This window comes from Megascapheus bottae, chromosome 4, assembly GCF_031878675.1.
Source record: "Megascapheus bottae isolate mThoBot1 chromosome 4, mThoBot2.hap1, whole genome shotgun sequence".
NCBI lineage: Eukaryota > Metazoa > Chordata > Mammalia > Rodentia > Geomyidae > Megascapheus > Megascapheus bottae.
The window spans coordinates 84,048,304-84,057,312 of NC_143512.1; the positions used below are offsets into that span (position 1 = coordinate 84,048,304).

Below are 9,009 nucleotides of genomic sequence, written 5' to 3' on the forward strand. Positions count from 1 at the left end.
ATTGTCTAAAGCAACAGGGATCCTTGAGCAACAGTTTGGCCTTGGCTCCTGATAAATGTTGTCTGGGCTACCACCACGGCAGGGGCTGGGGGCAGCTCGAGCAGAGTTTATGGTGATACTGAACAGACACAAGTTTAAGTGGTCACAAAGCCTGTTTAACATCCAATAAGCCAACATCTTTAGAGCTCCTCTTTACAAGCCTATTTTGGAAGGATTCAAGTCAAATTTTCTTTTAACTTTGTATGATTAAAGTTATGAATTAATACCTACTCCAAATGATTCAATTTGATGCAGAGATAGCATCCTCAAGGCCTACGTGGCTGTGTGGGAAGCCAGAAGGAGGTGGAGCTCTGTTGTCCTTGTTTCAGGGTCTGCGCCTCCGGGAGTCCTGTATCTCTCCTCTCAAAGCAGGGCAGCTCATGAGGTCTTGGACCACTCATGGTTAGCAATGGTAAGAGCAAGGCATGGGCAGATGCTGCTTTGCTGGGAACCAAATAGCTGTTATATTAGGACATCTAGAAACTGTAAGACTCTATCTATAAACTGAAAGAACCTCATCATAGTAGGCCTCCATCAGTAAACTGAAAAACCTAGTAACTGTAAGACTCTGTAAACTGAAAGAATCACCTATTGTTCCTACTACCTTTCCCACGATGGCCCAACTGTAATATCCTGGTAGGTAAAAAAGAACTTGATTTATATATCCTGTTTGGCAGAACAGTTTGACCACCTCCTGACCCCCTCCCCAGGTTTGTTTCAGGTATATGTTGTACAGAGAAAGTTACTAAGCAACCCGCACTAAGCAACCTGCTTGCGTCAATTACCCTCCTGTTAAGCATATATAAGCAGCTGTGCAAAAATAAAGTTTGAGACCTTGATTAGAATACTGTCTTGGTTTCCTTTCTCATGTCTGGTTTGTCTCTCATTCAGATCTACTCCTCATCAGGTCTAGTTAACTACCACTCGGGCCGGGGCACTGCTTGAACAGACAGCATCACCCGAGATTACGGATCCTGGGATAGTTAGCTCAGGGGAAGTTGGGCTGCTCGCCGCAGCAAGGCTGTGTGACTCAAAGACGTGGGCCTCAGGTCAGATGCACACAGCAATGCCACTTATCATGTGAAGTAGTATTTATTGACATGAACTCCAGGAAATGGGAGCAAGACATTTTCTTCTTCACTGCCATTTTTATTTTCATTTCCTTTTGTTTTATTTGGGAGGGCAAAGAAGGGGCACAAAAATGGAGGGTCAAAAAAGGAAACTCACTAGACAAAGGGTGACCTCACTAGGCAAAAAGTGAACTCCCTAGATGTTATGCGGTAAATGAACTGTACAACTTGGGGGTGGGGATGGGAGGGAAAAGGTGGGAGAGGGAGAGGGACAGAGTGACAAAGGCCAAAAAGAAATGTACTCATTACCTGACTTTTATAACTGTATTCCTGCTGTATATCACCTTTGCAGCAGCAATCATTTTTTCAAGTCAGGATAGCAAGCCTACCTTATTACAGATTTAGTATGTTCCGTTTTAACGAAATGCAGACAAGATACAATAATGTAACTTTATTTTCCAGTCCTGGGCTTGAGCTCAGGGCCTGAGCACTGTCCTTGGACTTTCTCATGGCTAGAGCTCTACCACTTGAGTCACAGCACCACTTTCTGGCTTTTTTTCTATGTATGTGGTACTGAGGAATCGAACCCGGGTCTTCGTGCATGGTAGGCAAGCCCTCTACCACTAGGCCAAACTCCCAGCCACAATAATATAACTTTTAAGTAAAAAGAACATTAAAGAATAAAAATGTCAATGTCTGCGTCTGCACTTACTAGTTCAGTTGATGTGGGAAAAAGTTCTTGATGAGCCCCCATTCTTGTCAGTTATGTTTAAATCTTATTTTCCTGCTCTTAGTCTTGTGAAAATATACCCCTCCCAAAGTAAAGGGCGCCTCAAAAGTCAGATCACAGTTAGGATAACCTCTCAGGCCTGTAAAAGCCTGGGACGTGTTGAGCTGAAGTGAGAGCCTGAAGGACCCGAGTGGTGTTAGAGGGAACGCCTTCTGAGAAGACGGGGCACGAGCCTGCTGCTCCCCTCGGGATGGCGTGCCTGCAGGCGCCAGTGGTACACTGGGCCAATTTGGTGGTCAGCCAACATTAATTAACCTGAAGGAACCAGGAAAAACCCCTGTCATCAAGCTAACCTTTAAGTAAACCACCCATCTCCCTGCTTTTAAGTCGGTACTCCAGCGCACACTGCCAGGCATGCCTGCCACTCTGTGCCGGCACCTGGCATGTCTTTCTCAGATGCAGTCTGAATACAGTTCCCCTCAGGCATCACCCTGGCTCTTTCTGTGAGGCCCACCGATTGCCCAGCCCAGAGGCCAGGACCAGGAAGGGAGCAGCTCCCACATGTTTCCATGATTTAGGATTTTAGCGCTGAAGTTATGTCTGGCTTCATTACTTTAAATACTAGCATGATCACACCGTAACCCGTGAATAATTCCTCCAGCTATTGTTCTGTTCTCTCTTGCCCATTGAACTTGACCCACCGTCCACAGGAAGCATTATAAATTTTTAAATTTTCTGTGAGTTGGACATTTTAATGAACTGCTCCCAGTGGTGCCCTGACAGTGGACAGCGTACAAACACGGGTGGGGAAATTTATCTCCCAGGCACAGTATGTGCTTCTGCTTTTCACTAAGGCCTGCACTAATTCACCTCTGTGGTTCCCCGAATCAACAAGGCTTGACTTCCGGCTTGGGGACACGGGCACTCTGTGTGGATATGATTTTATCGCTGGCTCCCCACCCTCCCGGGGGACCCTTGACTCCATCCTCCTGAGTCAGGGTGGTCATTCTGCGCTCCTCCACCTGTGTGACGGAGGGATCACATTTCTTGGGGGAGCTGATTTCCCCCGTCCACAGAGCAACCCTGGCCAACTGGTCAACCCACGTTCAACAAAGAGGAAACAACATTTGACAAGAGAAGTGTTTCATCCAGGAGGCTCTAACTCAGGTTGCAGAGGAAGGCGGCTACATTGAGCCCTGTCTGGACCCTACATTCTGGCAGATCATGGGCTGAGGCTGGGACAGAGCGAGGGTCACACAGAGACCCACACACCCGAAAATGGTGGAGGAATATGGCACTCTACATATGGTTTGCCTGCCAATGCTAGAAATGAAAGGAAGTAAAATAGGAGGGCAGCCTTTTTATACTGATGGTCTCCTGACTCCTGTGGAGGACAGGACTCGTCTCTCACTGTCTGCAGTGTTTCAAAGGGAACAAGAGGAGATGGGGACAAATGGAATACGAACGAGAGCAGACAGAAGCAGAAGCTAAACCTTCCTGGAGAGGCAGGCCTGGCATCCCGTGGCTGACCACCCCCTTCTCTAGATCCCGGGACATCTTATCTACCCACGGTCGCCACCCCTCCCCATCCAGGGCCACCTAATGGAGCTGATAAGATGAGAGCAAATTTCTTGTATTAGTGACTGACAGCACATGGAGTGAAATGAAGTTGTACCATGATATTGTTATATATACAAGGTGCAAATAACCTAGTTTGAATAATCACAGCCTGTGTCCTTTTAAACGATTTTTTCTCCCCATTTAAAGGCAAGCCTTTGATGTGATAATATTAATTCGCTCTGTGCTGGAAGGAAGAGGGGGAGGAAAAGCTCAGAGAAACGGAAATTAAATGAGTAATGCAATGTCAGTCAATCTTTTAAGCCAAGGCCTTATTAACTGCTAATCATTTTGTCATTTTTGTCGCTCAAAGTAATGAATTTGATAGGATAGGATGGGAATGTCTTATGTTTACTTTTATTAGCTTTAAACAGAAACAGTTGTGCAGACATTACATTATCAGGACGTGTGGCATTCAAGTGGTTTCTGCTCATCGAAGCCCCATTTTTCTTCCTTACCAAGGTTTGATTACCATCATTTTAAGTCATCTGGCTGCCTGGAAAAGAAATTTTAAAAGCAATCTTATCCAGAGCTCTATCCTTGGGGTTTTGTGGGGCTTATCCCAGGCGTCTGATTACCCCCTTTTCCATAGGCCCTGGGGCTCCTGGGGCAGCAGCTTGGCTGCAGAGAAAGGCACCCCGACTTGTGTATGACCCTACCTTAGCCACCATCAGCTCCAGGAACAGGAAGCTTGTCCAGCGTGGCACACTGTGTGTAGAGATCAAGCCACACCAGACTGTATGCTCACGCACGTCCCGGCTGAAGATGGCCTGGCTGGCCGCCTCTCCTGAAGCATCCATCAGTCCATAGCAAACCCGTGGACCCGCTGGCAGCCTGGCAGTGGCTCATAAGCACAACGTGGTGAAAACCAGAGGGTGAGCTAAGGCCCTCTCCCTGGGACCCAGCTATGGGTTAGAGAGTCTGTGGTTCTGCCGCCATCGGGCCATCGGCGTGGGGCTTCTGTTCTCTTCTGGAGTGGGGTGCTCCCATGGGGACACTGGCGTGGTTGCCGGGACACATCACTTTCACAGGATGCGTGCAGCCTGCCAGCCTCATGTCCACAGTGGGTGACCGCTCCTGAGAAGGCCAGATGGACCGGCTGGAGGGGACAGCGTGAGGACTTGCTACATGGCTTCTGTCCTAGCTGGGCGGAAGGCAAAGCCAGGAGGATTGGATCTGACGCCAACCCCTGCACAGTTAGCAAGAGACCCATCTCAGCTGAAGACAAAGGAGATGCCTGTCTTCCTCCATGTCAGTTCCCAGTACCTGAGAAAGAATCGAAGTCTCACGCAGGCCCCGTCGGGCGGAGTTACAAGAGACGTCTAGTGGAAGACAGAGAGAGAGAAGCTCTGCACAGTCCGTGCACAAGAACCTCAGACAAGGGAAACCGCCCCAAACAAGAAGGGTTTCACCCACCTGCAGTGGCCAGGTCAGCACCCATCTTCACAGTGCTGGAGCTGAGGGCCCTGGGAGCGTCCATGATTCAGCACCCTCGGTGCAGGGAACGTGGAGGGAACCTGGGATGCCATACTTAAAGCCGAGGCGTGTGGGCTGTGTGCTCAGGGTGGAGTGCAGTCTCCAAGGCCTGTGTGAGGAGGGGAAGGAGCAGGTTTAACATGAAGAAGATGCCTCTAAACTCCAGAGATGATGGCCCTGCCTCTAACCCTGGGCCTACACCACCCTGAAAAGCCACCCAGCAGGGTTCAGGAGAGAAGATGGGAGCTGCCAAGCCCGCACCTGCTCATGGGAGCACCACAACTCCCCGTTCTGTGGCTGAGGCGCTCAATGACCAGCTATGAATCCTGCAAGCCATTTGCTACTGGGCAGCCCTTTGATAGAGAGTGCTTTGATGAATGGGATCCAAGTCTGCCCTGTTCAGCCGCGCCCCCATAAGCATTGTCACCTGTCAATACAGCCCTGTCCCCAAGATTCTGCTTATTTATTTCTGTCATGCTTGAGTCATCATCTTAGTTACATGGCATCCTGTAAGTGATCCTGATGGTGAGTTCCCCGTGTATTTATCCGTGTATTGAAGGATGGATGAGTGGTGGGGGTGGAAGATTGATTGTTGTAATTCTAGTCCTGATAGGTGCCCCTGTCCTGAAATAAAAGAGACAGAATTGGAGGCTCCAAATATAACATTCTCCATTGAACTAGAGAAATATCTGGACACAGCAGCAGCTACATAAAACACACTATCCAAGAAACACCCCAAATAACCCATGAGAGCCCGGGCCTGTGGCGTAGCGGACACCACAGCCATCCATACACACCCTTGTCCCACACAACTAGATTCAGGAATGCCCATAGCAGTTTTAGAGATCAAGTGCCCCACAGTGGAATGAGTCAGCCAATGGCATCATTATCATCCAGTTAATACATCCTCAATTAGACTTCCAATGGAAATACAATTTAATACACACCTTGATTATTTCAAGTTACAAATGGCACGAGGGAATGTATAAGTTTCTTAACCCTAGTGATGACTCGCTCTGAAACAATTTGCAAAACAGGAAAAGCCATTTGCTGTTCAATGATAAGTTTCTTATGAAGAGCATGGCAGGTGTGTGTATGTTTTTTTACACACACATAAACTATGGCTACTAATTCTGTCCTAATATGAGAGTACATGTATATTCTACCCGGGACGTGTTGATGCCATTCACATTTTAAATGGTAGATCCTTGGCCTCTGGGGAACAAAATGACAACCTCAATCCACATTGTGCCCATGGCTGACCAGGAGCTGACAGTGGGGTTGCCTTTCCCTGTTTAGTGTCCCAGCTGGCTGTCCTGGCCTCTGAAAACACACCTGAGCCGGGAGTGGGGCTGACATCGGCCTGCAGGTGCTGTGAACCTGAGAGGAAAACCCCGTGGATCCCAACCCTTTGGCCAGAACCTCCCAGAAACAAGAGTTCTCCTGTGCCAACACCTCAACACGCTCCTGAGGACGGGAGACACATGGCCCTTCCTCCCTGCTAAGGATCAACGGGTGTTGAATTCTCTAGCCTCAGAAATGATGCTGATGTATGCTGGGCGAGGTGACTCACGCCTGTCATCCTAGCTACTCAGAAGGCTGAGATCTGAGGATCCAGATTCAAAGCCAGCCCAGGCACAAAAGGACCCGAGATTCTTATCTCCAGTGAACCTCTAGAAAACGGGAAGTGGGGCTTGGCTTAAGAGTAGGGTGGTAGCCTTGAGCTGAAGAGCTCAGGGACAGCACCCAGGCTGAGTTCAAGCCCCATGACCCATTAAAAAAAAAGAAAAGAAATGATGCTGATGCAGGAGAAGCTGGGCCCGCAACCAGATATGTCCACCTGTGAAATGGCGTCTCTGTGCAGGACACCGAGGCACGGGACAGATGTCGTCTTTGTCAGCAACCCCATTTCCTGCTGCCTTCCTCTGGGATGAGGCTGTCTCCTGACATGCAGAGCCATCCCAGCTTGACCCTGGTCTCAGGGGGTCACGAGGCAAGGCCATCCCACTGGGGGAGGGGGGAGGGGACCGGTCTGCCACCCCTGCCAGCCTGTCCTGACAGAATGTCCTTGCTCCGTCAAGGCACTTTATTACCGGCTGGGTTGAGAGATGGAGGTGCTGTAGGCTTGGCGCGTGCAGGGGGCTGCGACCTTCAGCTTCGTGATTTATGGGAGTAATATTGCATCGGGAGCCATCACACGGACGTATCGGATTTATCAGGGTCATCTGCCTCCTCACGTCGGAGACTAACGAGCTGGAGTTACACCCTCACCGCGGAGCGCTGCCGCCTGTGGTTTCAAATGTCACATGGGGACAGCGTGGTTTTCCAGTCACTGTGTGATCTGGAGACGCAAGCTGACCAAACCATTCTCAAGCCTCCCTTCCAAATGTCCCCTGGACCCCACCCTGACTCTTTACAGATGGCAGGAAAAGCCGCTGGACCAGCTTCCGAGGACTCTGAGATCAGCGTGTGTGGTGGCAGGTGGAGAGGACGGCCTGACCTGGCAAGGCTGGGCTACGGCCTGACTCTAAGCCTCCTTGCACAGAAGCACAGGCATGGAGGGCAGCTCAGAGCACATCAGTCCTGTGCTCAGCACGAGTGCTCTGTCCTGGGGCACAGCTAGATCTAACGGGATCTGCACTGCAGTTCCACCACACACGGAGAGGTCCCAGGCACACCCCGGGACTTCCAGATGGTAACCCCCAAGGTGGACATTCGCTTACCAGCTGGCCACGTAAAGCCATGGCTGCGCAGAAGGAGGAAAACTCAGGGATGGTCTGGCTGGCCCGTCAGTCCCCCAGAGCAATCCCCACGTGAGCTGACTGCTGCGCTTTGAATGAGCAGAAACTGTAAACGATAGGATCTAGAAAGGCGTCATCTCCTTTTCGTTCCCAGGATGAAGAGACGGCACCGTAGATGTGGATGGCAACGGAGATGCAGGCCCCTCCTCGCCCCTCACCCACAAGGGGCCCGGGTGCCGGGGCTTCACCTGACAGACACGTCTCGTATTGAGGTGAGATGTCGTTGTGTCTGCCGCCCCAGGTTACTAAGATGCAGTGCAATCAGGACTGGATTCAGAGGGCCATCTTCTAACCACGCCCACTACACGGTTTTATGAGAAATACTGCCTGGCTGGAGTGTGGCTCAGTTGGTAGATTGCTGGTCTCCTGTGTAAGATGACCTGGGTCCCCTCCTCAGCACCACCCTATCTATCTATCTATCTATCTATCTATCTATCTATCTATCTATCTATCATCTATCTATCATCTATCTATCTATCTATTTACTATCTATCTACTATCTATCATCTATCTATTATCTATCTATCTATCTATCTATCTATCTATCTATCTATCATCTATCTATCTACTATCTATCTATCTACTATCTATCTATGTATCTATCTATCTATCATCTATCTATCTACTATCTATATATCTATCTATCTATGTATCTATCTATCTATGTATCTATCTATCATCTATCTATCTATCTATCTATCTATCTACTATCTATATATCTATCTATCTATGTATCTATCTATCATCTATCTATGTATCTATCTATCTATCTATCATCTATGTATCTATCTATCATCTATCTATCTATGTATCTATCTATCATCTATGTATCTATCTACTATCTATCTACTATCTATCATCTATCTATCATCTATCTATGTATCTATCTATCATCTATCTATGTATCTATCTATCTATCTATGTATCTATCTACCTATCTATCATCTATCTATCTATCTATCTATGTATCTATCTATCATCTATCTATGTATCTATGTATCTATCTATCATCTATCTATCTATGTATGTATGTATCTATCTATCTATCTATCTATGTATCTATCTATCATCTATCTATCTATGTATCTATCTATCATCTATCTATCTATCTATGTATCTATCTATCATCTATCTATCTATCTATCATCTATCTATCTATCTATCTATGTATCTATCATCTATCTATCTATCTGCTATCTATCTACTATCTATCATCTATCTATTATCTATCTATCTATCTACTATCTATGTATCATCTATCTATCTATGCATCTAT

The 9,009-nt window shown here is 47.8% G+C and overlaps 1 long non-coding RNA gene across 2 annotated transcripts; it reads right to left on the reverse strand.

The window, feature by feature from the left end:
* Window positions 1-3,806: 3,806 nt before the first annotated feature.
* On the reverse strand, window positions 3,807-5,349 carry LOC150064707 (uncharacterized). Of its 2 annotated transcripts, XR_016535187.1 has the most exons (5): window positions 5,194-5,349; window positions 4,873-5,041; window positions 4,723-4,778; window positions 4,205-4,533; window positions 3,807-3,952 (listed from the first exon to the last, which is right to left on the reverse strand). It is a non-coding gene; the product is annotated as an uncharacterized LOC150064707 (long non-coding RNA). The 2 variants fall into 2 exon arrangements; XR_016535188.1 differs by lacking the exon at window positions 4,205-4,533.
* Between the last annotated feature and the right edge of the window lie 3,660 nt (window positions 5,350-9,009).